This window comes from Tachyglossus aculeatus, chromosome 2 (assembly GCF_015852505.1).
Source record: "Tachyglossus aculeatus isolate mTacAcu1 chromosome 2, mTacAcu1.pri, whole genome shotgun sequence".
Lineage (NCBI taxonomy): Eukaryota > Metazoa > Chordata > Mammalia > Monotremata > Tachyglossidae > Tachyglossus > Tachyglossus aculeatus.
This window is the reverse complement of record NC_052067.1, coordinates 77,669,814-77,681,909: the sequence shown is the minus strand read 5'-3', so window position 1 is coordinate 77,681,909 and position 12,096 is coordinate 77,669,814. Positions and strand designations below refer to the sequence as shown.

Genomic DNA, 12,096 nt, shown 5'->3' with positions numbered 1-12,096 from the left:
ACTTAGAACAGTTCATTTCATTCAGTAGCTGCCATTACTACTAACTTTGTAGCTCTGAGCTGTATCCATATTCTTCCTCCTGCTTTTACTTGTCTTATGCTGTCAAGTTGTCCCTGACCCAACGTGACACCAGAGACACATCTCTTCCAAAATGCACCAACTCCATCTGCAATCGTTCCGATAGTGTATCCATAGAGTTTTCTTGGTAAAAATGCAGAAGTGGTTTACCATGCTTCCTTCCACACAGTAAACTTGAGTCTCGGCTGTCGACTCTCTCCCAAGCTGCTACTGCCCAGCACAGGTGAGTTTTGACTTGTGCCAGATTGCCTTCCACTCACTAGCCACTGCCCAAGCTAGGAATGGAATGAATATGCCACTGCTTGACTCTCCCTCTCATATTCGAGGCTGGTAAATTACTGGAAACTCTCCAGGTGCAACCATGAGAGGGGTCCTGCTTTTACTATCCATACATAATTTTTGTCTGTTCCCTTATTAAACTCTAAGCTCCTTGTGGGAATGGAATATGTGTTTTGCTACTCTCCCAAGTGCTCACTGTCACTGCCTGCACAATGTCATTGACTGACTGTCAAGCTTCCAGTTTTTGAATATTAATAAAATCTCTTAATTCATTTATAACCCCCTCCTTTTTGTTCTATTAATAATTTCCAAGCTACTTTCTCCCTATTCATTCCAGCTATTTATATTCATTTTCTATTTTGCAAACCTTTGGGAGAGCTATTTTATGAGCAAAGGAAACCTATTCGTAATGATCTCTCCCAGTATCTGACTCTATTCAGTAATCACTTTTTTGAATTCCAAGATAATACTGTTCTTCCAAATAAAGTTTTCTAACAAAAATAACAAAAACATTACCCATAAGGAAATTATATAAAAAAGAAATAATGATACGTTTGGGTACATATTAAGCTTTGACATTGAGAAAACTGTGAGAGTGGATTTCACTGTACGATGAAACCCTCTTCATAATATTTCTGAAAGAAATTTTAAGCATTCCTTTGAGTTTTCTTCCCATACAAATATCTGTTAAATTGTAGTACTTGACATACTATTTCTGGTGAAGTGTGTTTAAATCTTCCTCCTCTATACCTTGGGAAAACTGTCCCTATGGGATTATTGTTGCTTGGAAATCTGTGGGATCACCAGTGATGACATCTCTGGCTAACATATTGTGCAAGGCACCAGTTTTCCTCGAAAACCTTTTCTGTTTAGTGCATTGAGGGATGCATTTTTCTACAGAAACTTTCAGTCCATATTTCCACACATCTCAAGAACCTTCAGTGGTTGCCCGTCCATCTCCACATCAAACAGAAACTCTTTACCGTTGCCTTTAAAGCACTTAATCACCTTGCCCCCTCCGACCTCACCTTGCTAGTCTCCTATTACAACCCAGCCCACACACTTCATCATCATCATCAATCGTATTTATTGAGCGCTTACTATGTGCAGAGCACTGTACTAAGCGCTTGGGAAGTACAAACTGGCAACATATAGAGACAGTCCCTACCCAACAGTGGGCTCACAGTCTAAGAGGGGGAGACAGAGAACAAAACCAAACATACTAACAAAATAAAATAAATAGAATAGATATGTACAAATAAAATAAATAAATAAATAGAGTAATAAATATGTACAAACATATATACATATATACAGGTGCTGTGGGGAAGGGAAGGAGGTAAGATGGGGGGGATGGAGAGGGGGACGAGGGGGAGAAGAAGGAAGGCTCCTCTAATGCCAACCTACTCGCTGTACCTCAGGCTCGTCTATCTTGCCACTGACCTCTTGCCCACGTGCTGCCTCTGGCCCGGAATGTGGATTTATCAAAGGATTTATCAAAGTGAATAGATTCAATTCCTCAGCTTGATTTCAGACAAGTTTGGCACTGGTTCTAGGTATCCTTGCTCTATGCTGTGTCGGTACTTTTAGTCTCTCAGATCTTGGTCCACATCTTTGGGGCTGGCTGGCCTGTTCTCCAGGGGTGAGTGAAATGTATGCCTTTTCAGTGTCAGATTGAGGCTCAGCATACTCATACTAGCTAGATCCAAAGAAAGATACCAGAAGGGTTGTATTTAGAGGAGCTGCAAGGCCTAGTGGAAAGAGCATGGACCTGATGACCTGATACCTGTCCACATGTTTTGTTTTGTTGTCTGTCTTCCCCTTCTAGACTGTGAGCCCGTTGTTGGGTAGGGACCATCTCTATATGTTGCCAACTTGTACTTCCCAAGTGCTTAGTACAGTGCTCTGCACACAGTAAGCTCTCAATAAATACGATTGAATGAATGAATGGAATGCCTCCCCCTCACCTTCATATCTACCCGCCGACCTCTGCCTCGTGGCCTCTTCTGTTTCTAGTGGGAGGGGGCTGGACAGTCACGCCTCCCCCGCAATTCAATCAGTCCTTCAGTCCTATTTGTTGAGCGCTTTCTGTGGGCAACACACTGGACTGAGCGCTTGGGAGAGGACAACAGAGAAGCAGCCTGGTGCAGGGGAAAGGGCACAGTCCTGGAAGTCAGAAGGTCATGGGTTCTAATCCTCGCTCCACCGCTCGTCTGCCGGGTGACACTTTATATACATTTCTGTCTCTCCCTTTAGACTGTAAGCTCTTCACAGGCAGGAAAGGTGTCTGTTATGCTTTTATAGTGTAATAATAATTATGATATTTGTTAAGCACTTACTATATGCCAGGCACTGTTCTAAGTGCTGGGGTGGATAACAGCAAATTGGGTTGGACACAGTCCCTGTGCCATGTAAGGCTTACAGTCTCAATCCTCATTTTACAGATGAGGTAACTGAGGCACAGAGAAGTGAAGTGATTTGCCCAAGGTAACACAGTGGACAAGTGGTGGAGTGATTAGAACCCATGACCTCCTGACTTGACCTTCTGACTTTCAGGCCAGTGCTCTAAACCCTATGCAATGTCTGGATTGTAATCCCCAAACCACTCAGTGCAGTGCTCTGCACACAGTGTGTGCTCAATAAATAGAATTGATTGAATGCCTTTAAAAATAAATAATTATATTTAATTATATACATTTCAGAGTAAATCTTCAAGAAGGAAAATTCTCTTGGATTTTTCAGTTAAATGAGTTCATGTCAGATTTTTTATTGAAGTGAAAACACTTGATTTGTGTTTTCCTTTCATTCCTTTATGGTCTCCTACTATTTGTTTGGATTTTTAAGTTCTTGCATTATTTTATGTGTAGGTGGTAAGAAAACACATGGTACTTATTTTTCCCTTTCCTGGGATTTGAGATACAAAATCCTTACATGTTATACAGCCTTTATGGGAGCTGGGTCATTTGTAACCTGTAGCTGGACAATTCAGTCTGGAATTTACTTCAGAATGCTAGCATTTCAAAGTCCGCAGCAGAAATTTACAACTGAACAAGTATTTGTCTTTGGTTTATAACGATGCAGTTGACACACCCGCTAATTCCTTTTGCATCCTTTTTTTTCCATTTTGGATATTAATTGTGGTGTAATTTAAATGAATAATTTAATTCCATTTTATCCATGTTTTAAAGGATATGATAAGCTATTCCTAATTGCAGCAGCTAATCGAAGCAGCATGGTTCAGTGGAAAGAGCACGGGCTTTGGAGTCAGCGGTCATGAGTTCAAATCTCTGCTCCATCAATTTTCAGCTGTGTGACTTTGGGCATGTCACTTAACTTCTCTGTGCCTCAGTTACCTCATCTGTAAAATGGGGATTAAGACTGTGAGCCCCCGTGAGACAACCTGATCACCTTGTAACCTCCCTAGTGCTTAGAACAGTGCTTTGCACATAGTAAGCACTTAATAAATGCCATTATTATTATTATTAATTTACCATCATGTATTGAAATATGTACTTAAACGTAACATAGCCATGCCTATGTACATGCATGTACATAGCTAAATATATGTGTGCATACATAAGAGCCAGCAAAATACACACACACACACACACACACACACACACACACACAAACACATTTAGGGGCAGAGTTAGAAGCAGAGCATAACATTTTTTAATTCTAAAATGATCACTGGCATTGATTCAACAGTTCCTGAAAGACTTTTCACACCAGAGTCCTGCTGAAGCCTCTCCTAGGGATACTAGTCACTATTTTCCTTTATGCTTCCTATATTTAAAAAGGTTGATAAATTGACTGGGTGGATATATTTACTGCAGAATCTTGGCCAATTCTGTGATATTGAGAGCAAATTTGTAAAGTTAGCTGTTTATTAGTAAATGTGGCCAAGCAACTTTAGGTTCTTTGGGACTTCATTTTACTCTTTGCTAGAAAAAAGCTTAATAAACCGTTAAAAAGAAGAAAAAAGGTAAAACAATCTGGATATTTTTAAGATGGGGAGATTTTTGCCATTTTGGGATGCTTTTTATGATCATATAACTCATTTTTGGCACTCCTATAGCTTTGGGATTTTTAAAATGAAATCTTGCAGTCCATAAATCCATAAAGTGGACTGGTTCCTTTTACTTTTCCCTAGTCATTTTGTTCTACTAGCGTCTGTGAGTGTGTGTGTGTGTGTGTGTGTGTGTGTGTGTGTGTGTTATTTCAAACTTTCCTTAGCTGTAAACATTGGATAAAGAAAAAAATACCTAGAAAGATAATGATTTTAGGATTTTTTTACTTGAGTTAAATATTAACTTTTTTAAAAAAACATTTCCAGGTCTACACTAGCTTTAAAGAGACATCACCAAATAGCTCCTCTTCACAATCTTTTTGGATCTCTTTTTCTACTCCTAGCTGAATCTTGGGAAGAGGAGAATGGAGGAAGCTATGACTGTGGCAATAGAAATAGCAATATCTTTTTGTTTAATATGGTATTTTTTTTTCCTTTGATATTTCTCAGATTCTAGTACAGTGTTGTGCTCATAATAAGGGAAGCAGCATGGCATAATGGATAGAGCACTGGCCTATCCAGTCAGAATGTCATGGGTTCTAATCCCAGCTCTGCCACTTGTCTTCTGTGTGACCTTAGGCAAGTCACTTCACTTCTCTGTGCCTCAGTTATATCATCTGTAAAATGGAAAATAAGACAGTGGGCCCTATGCAGGACAAGGACTTTGTCTATCCTCATTTGCTTGTATTCACCCCAGAGCTTAGTACAGTGACTGGCACATAGTAAGCATTTAACAAATACCATAACTATTATTATTATTAATAAATAGGCCATGAAAGTTTATCTTGCTAATTCCTACTCCAACCTAGCATGCATACTTTGCTACTCTATTATCAATCTATTCGCTATACCATGAGCTTCTCTGTCTCATTGCCGACCCCTTGTTCACATTTTCTCTCTGGCCTGGAATTTTTCTCCTACCTTCAGGACATCGTTACTTGGATGTCCTGCTGACACCTCAGATTTAACATGTCCAAGACAGAACTCTTTATCTTCCCACTCATGAACCTGCTCTTCCACTGAGTTTCTTATAACTGTAGACAACACCATGATCCTCTCTTTCTCACAAGCCCGTAATCTTGGCAATATCCTCTGCTCATATCTCTCATTCAACCCACATATTTGATCTGTCATCAAATCCTTTTGATTCTGTCTTCACAACATTGCTGAAATCAGCCCTTTCCTCTTCATCCAAACTGCTACTGTGCTAGTCGAATCACTTATCCTACCTTGCCTTGACTATTGTATCTGCCTCCTTGCTGAACTTCCTGCCTCCTGTCTCTCCCCACTTGTGTCCATATTTCATTATGCTGCCTGGATTAGTTTACTAGAAAAACTTTCAATCCATATGTTCCCACTCCTCAAGAACCTCCAGTGGTTACCCATCCACCCCTGCATCAAGCAGAAACTCCTTACCATTAGCTTTAAAGTATTCAATCACCTTGCCCCCTTTTATCTTACCTCACTGGTTTCCTGTTACAACCAAACTCTTTCACTTTGCTCATCCAATACCAAACTATTCATTGTACCTCAATCTCTTCTATCTTGCCACAGATCCCTCACTCCCATTCTGCCTCCCCCTTCACATCTGACGGACCATCACTCTCCCCACTTTCAAAGCCTTTATTAAAATCCTATCTTCTCCAATATTCCTTATCTGCCTAAACCCTCATTTCTCCTACTTCCTTTCCCTTCTGCAAATCCCTTGCACATGAATTTGTAACTTTTATTCACCCCACCCTTAGCCCTACAGCATTCAAGTACATGTCTGTAATTTATTTTAATGTCTGTCTCCCCCTGTAGACTTTAAGCTCCTTGTGGGCAGGGATCATATCTATCAGCTCTACTTTATTGTACTCTCCCAAATGCTTAGTGGTATTCAATAAATATCATTGATTGATATGGTCATTGTCTCAACTTTTTATTTCCCTTTGCTCGTTTAGGTGCAGCCTAGGTAAACTTTTTGAAAGTGTTTTGCGATGACCAAGACATCCGGATAATTCAAGTAATTATAGATTTATTCACTCTGTAGCCTGATTTTTTCCCCCCCTTAAGGCATGGAAGTTGACTGACTTAAGTGTCTCACCAGCCATCTATACCACCAAGCAGTGTAGCTTAGTGGATAGAGCGTAGGCTTGGGAGTCAGGAAGACATGGGTTCTAATCCCAGATTTGCCCCTTGTCTTCTGTGTGACCTTGGGCAAATTACTTCATTTCTCTGTGCTTCAGTTAAGTCATCTGTGAAATGGGGGCTAAGACTGTGTGTCCCATGTGGAACATGGACTGTGTCCAACCTGATTAGCTAATATGCATCTCAGGGCTCAGTACAGTGCCTGGCACGTAGTAAGGGTTTAAAAAAATACCATAAAAAACAACAGCAGCAACAACAAAAGAAAACTAAGCACTGCCCCATAAACATTTGTGTTTTGAGTCTCAAACATAGGATGTGTTCCAAAGCAATCAGGACACATAATGGCCTTAGCTTCAGGGGATTCACCTTCAGCCATTGCAATCCAGAGCCGGTGAGGCAATATATTAAGAAACTGAAGTGCTCAGCTTTTTTTTTGTAAATGGTTAATGGTTAAGCATTTACTAGGTGCCACCAAATCCTTCACATCATTGCTAAAATCTGCCCTTTCCTCTCCATCGAAACTGCTACCATGCTGATCCAAGGACTTATCCTATCCTGCCTTGACTACTGCATTTGCCTCCTCGCTGACCTCCCAGCCTCCTGGCACTCCCCACTCCAATCCATACTTCACTCTGCTGCATGGATCATTTATCAACTTAAACATTCTGCACATTTCTCCCCATTCCTCAAGAACCTCCAATGACTTCCCATCCATCTCTGCATTAAACAGAAACTCCTTACCATTGGCTTTAAAGCACTCAGTCAGTTGGCCCTATCTTACCTCACCTCACTAATAATCCTATTACATAGCCTGCACACTCCGCTCCTCTGGCACCAGCTTACTCACTGTGCCCCGATTTCATCTGCCTCACCACCGACTCCTTTTCCACACTCCTTTCCCCCATCTTACCCCTATCCTGGAACTCTTTCTCCCTTCATATATGCCAGAACACCACTCTCTCCACCTTCAAAGCATTACTAAGGTCACATCTTCTCCAAGAGGCCTCCCTGATTTCCCTGATTCAGTCTCCCTTCTGCGTCATCCATGAACTTTGATCTGTGACTTCTGGACGTTTGATGGTCACCCCACTCCAAACCCCATAGAACTTATAGGCAGGTCTTTAAATTATATATTATGAATTATTTATTCATATAAATGTCTGTCTCCCCCATAAATTGTAAACTCGTTAGAGGCAGGGGACATATCTGCTAATTCTTTTATAGTGTACTCTCCCAAGCGCTTAATACAATTCTCTGCACACAGTAAGCACTCAATAAATACCACTGATGATTGATTAATATGCTAAGCACTGTACTAAGCACTCGGGTAGATATAAGCTTATCAGGTTGGACAAAGTCCATGCTTCACATGAGGCTCACAGTCTTAATCCCATTTGACATATTAGGCAACTGAGGCACAGAGAAGTTAAGTGACAAGTGGAAGATAATAATAATAATGATGGCATTTGTGAACTGCTTACTATGTGCAAAGCACTGTTCTAAGCACTGGGAGGATACAAGGTGATCAGGTTGTGCCCTTTGGGGCTCACAGTCTTAATCCTCATTTTCCAGATGAGGTAACTGAGGCTCAGAGAAGTTGTGACTTGCCCAAGGTCACACAGCAGACATGTGGCGGAGCCGGGATTCGAACCCATGACCTCTGACTCCAAAGCCCGTGCTCTTTCTACTGAGCCACGCTGCTCCCCAGGATTAGGTTTTCTTACTCCCAGGCCAATGCTCTTAACACTAGGCCATGCTTCTCTTTCCCCTCAGCCAGGAGTTATTAAGTGAGAGCCAAGCCAACTGCAGCCTTGTCTCAATCAATCAATCAATCAATCAATCATATTTATTGAGCGCTTACTATGTGCAGAGCACTGTACTAAGCGCTTGGGAAGTACAAATTGGCAACACATAGAGACAGTCCCTACCCAACAGTGGGCTCACAGTCTAAAAGGGGGAGACAGAGAACAGAACCAAACATACCAACAAAATAAAATAAATAGGATAGAAATGTACAAGTAAAATAAATAAATAAATAAATAGAGTAATAAATATGTACAACCATATATACATATATACAGGTGCTGTGGGGAAGGGAAGGAGGTAAGATGGGGGGATGGAGAGGGGGACGAGGGAGAGAGGAAGGAAGGGGCTCAGTCTGGGAAGGCCTCCTGGAGGAGGTGAGCTCTCAGCTGGGCCTCTATTTTATAGTGTACTCTCCCAAGTGCTTAATACAATTCTCTGCACACAGTAAACACTCAATAAATACCACTGATGATTGATTAATATGCTAAGCACTGTACTAAGCACTCGGGTAGATATAAGCCTCCTGGCTTATATATGAGATAGGAGTCTCATATAGGAGATATGAGATATATAGGAGATATGAGATATGAGATTTATAAGATATAAAGTCTTATATAGGAGATATGAGTCTCCTGGTATTCTCCCCTCTAGTCAGTCATCTAGTCAGTCAGTCTAGTCAGTCATGGTCCTAAATGGGATACGTTTTCCAAGGTAAGCCAAGTCCCTTTTATAGTTAGGTTGCATAGATAGCACCACTGAAGCAGACAGACCAACTGGCATGCAGCAATCGGTAGAAGGATTGCTCTGCCCAAAAAGAGGATTTACAAAGTTCAAGATGCTGAGAGGCAGGGTCAAAATCGGAAGTCAGCCAAGTACTGGGCATATCCATTAACATACACAACAGGGATCTCTCATCAAGGGCAGGCAATATACGTGACAGGGTGTGGGAGTTTAGCATCAGCCTTTTTTATCAGTATTTTTTAAGGGCTTTCTGTGTCAGGTACTATTCTAAGCACTGGGATAGATACAAGCTAATCAGGTTGGAGACAGTCCCTGTCCCACAGAGGTCTGTCACCTGTTGTCCGGGAATAGGTTCGTTTGGTAATTGGCACAGAGAGAGAGAGAGAGAGAAAGAGAGAGACAGACACACAGACAGGCTGGGGAAAGAAAGCCTGAGTTTTATATAAAATTTATTCTGCAATGCAAATGGAATTACTTAACTGTTTAGACGCAATGGATTGAACTTCCTTTTCAGAAGGAATGTAATCAATTAGTATTATTAGAGCTTCCCTATCGGGAGGAACACACATATACATTACTCATGCATGGCAGAAACCCCAGGTCCCACCCAGGAGGAATTCCCTTACAGTTTGTTTGCACCCATGTGCACTTCCCACTCAGGAGGAATCCACTTGTTACACACCCATGAGTATTTTCCATTTGGGAAGAATCCATTCGTTTGTTACATACCCATGGCGAAGCACCTGTCTTCCAGCCCCACGAGCATCCAGTAGAATGGGTCACTCCCCCATCTCACGGCTCCTCATTTGGTGCAGGCAGAGCGGGCTTCTCAAGTTCTGGACAGAAGTGCCCCGCAGCCATCTACTGCAAGTCTCGATCCTCTTCATAGAGGGCCAGAGGCCGCAGGTATTTATCACTTGTGCTCCTAGGCCATTCCAGCTTCTGGTCTCAGTATATCCAATCACTGCCCTCCCCCCTCACATTTTAATTTGATTGGCATGGGGCGAGGGACACCTTCTGTATTCCCAGCTTGGGCTGTCAATTTAGCAATTTTGGCTGTGGGGGCGGTTTCGCACCCTCACTTCTGAGTTCTGCTTTCTGGCTCAGGCAGCCACGAGAGAGCATTTGACCTTGAGATGGCTGGTACCCAAGGGTCACCTAGGGACAGGGTCTCAAAGTCTAAATCCCTATTTTACAGGTGAAGGGACTGAGGCATAGAGAAGTTCAGTGATTTGCCCAAGGTCACACAGCAGTCATGTGGAGGAGCTGGGAATAGACCCCTCACTATTGGCTTCAAAGCGCTCCATCACCTTGCCCCTTCTTACCCCACCTCCCTTCTCTCCTTCTATATCCCAGCCCGCACACTCCCTCCTCTGCTGCTAACCTTCTCACTGTGCCTCAATCTCACCTGTCCCTCCATTAACCCCTGGCCCACATCCTACCTCTGGCCTGGAAAGCCCTCCCTCCTCAAATATGCCAAACCATCACTCTTTCCCCCTACAAAGCCCTACTGGAGGCCCACCTTCTTCTAGAGACCTTCCCAGAGTAAGCACCCCTTTTCCTCTGCTCCCACTCCCTTCCACGTCACCTAGATTTGTTCCTTTTGCTCTTCCTCTGCTTTTCTTGCCCCACAGCACTTATGTATATATGTATATATCTATAATTCTATTAATTTATATCAATGCCTCTTTACTTGTTTTGATATTTATACATGTATAATTCTATTTATTTATTTTGATGCTTGTTTACTTATTTTGATGTCTATCTCCCCCACCTCCAGACTGAAAGCCTGGTGTGGGTAGGGATTGTCTCCTTTATTGCTGAATTGTACTTTCCAAGCACTTAGTATAGTGCTCTGCACATAGCAAGCACTCAATAAATACAATTGAATGAATGAATGAATGCCAGCAAATCGGGTTGGACACAGTCCCTGTCCCACATGGGGCTCATAGTCTCAATCCCCATTTTACAGATGAGGTACCTGAGGCACAGAGAAATGAAGTGACTTGCCCAAGGTCAGACAGCAGACAAGTGGTGGATCTGGGATTAGAACCCATGACCTTCTGACTCCCAGGCCCGTGGTCTATCCAATATGCCAGAGTGCAACTCTGATATGATTAGGTGAAAAGTTAAAGTGGTTTGAAATGGTATCATGCCATTGCAATGCCTTGCAATATCAGTCCAGTATAAAACAGGAATTGCCCTTCAGGGACCTGCTGGGCATGTAAGTAATGATAATGATAATTGTGGTACTTGTTAGGCATTTATTATGTTCCAGGAACTGTACTAGAGAAGCAGCGTGGCTCAGTGGAAAGAGCACAGGCTTTGGAGTCAGAGGTCATGAGTTCAAATCCCGATTCCTCCATTTGTCAGCTGTGTGACTTTGGGCAAGTCACTTAACTTCTCTGTGCCTCAGTTCCCTCATCTGTAAAATGGGAATTAAGACTGTGAGCCCCACGTGGGACAACCTGATCACCTTCTATCCCCCCAGCGCTTAGAACAGTGCTTTGCACATAGTAAGCACTTAACAAATATCATCATCATTATTATTATTATTACTAAGGGCTGGATTAGATACAAGATAATCTGGTTGGACTCAGTCCCTGTCCCACATAGGGCTCACAGTCTTAATCCCTATTTTACAGATGAGGAAACAGAGGAATTAAGTGACTTCCCCAAGGTCATAAAGCAGACAATTGGTAGAGTCAGAATTATACCGGTCCTCTGACCACAAGGCTTGTACTCTTCCCATTACACCACAGTGCTATTCCTTGCAGTTAATAAATTGCTGACTTTATCCACAACACTTTTGGGGATAGTGAATAGTTCCTTCCATCTCTCACATTTCCACTCTTGTGGTGGCTGCTTTCGAAACTGTTTACTGAGCCTGGTAAATGGGCCACTAGTTAAAATGATGCTGTCTCCTCCCTCTCTCCTCTCATGTCCCCTCTCCCCGGCACCTCTCCAAAATCAGCCTTGGGCACTCTAGCACT

At 42.3% G+C, this 12,096-nt stretch overlaps 1 non-coding gene across 1 annotated transcript; it reads right to left on the bottom strand.

The window, feature by feature from the left end:
- Positions 1–311: 311 nt before the first annotated feature.
- On the bottom strand, positions 312–449 carry LOC119924580. Its single transcript, XR_005449285.1, has one exon. It is a non-coding gene; the product is annotated as a small nucleolar RNA SNORA7 (small nucleolar RNA).
- Positions 450–12,096: the final 11,647 nt, after the last annotated feature.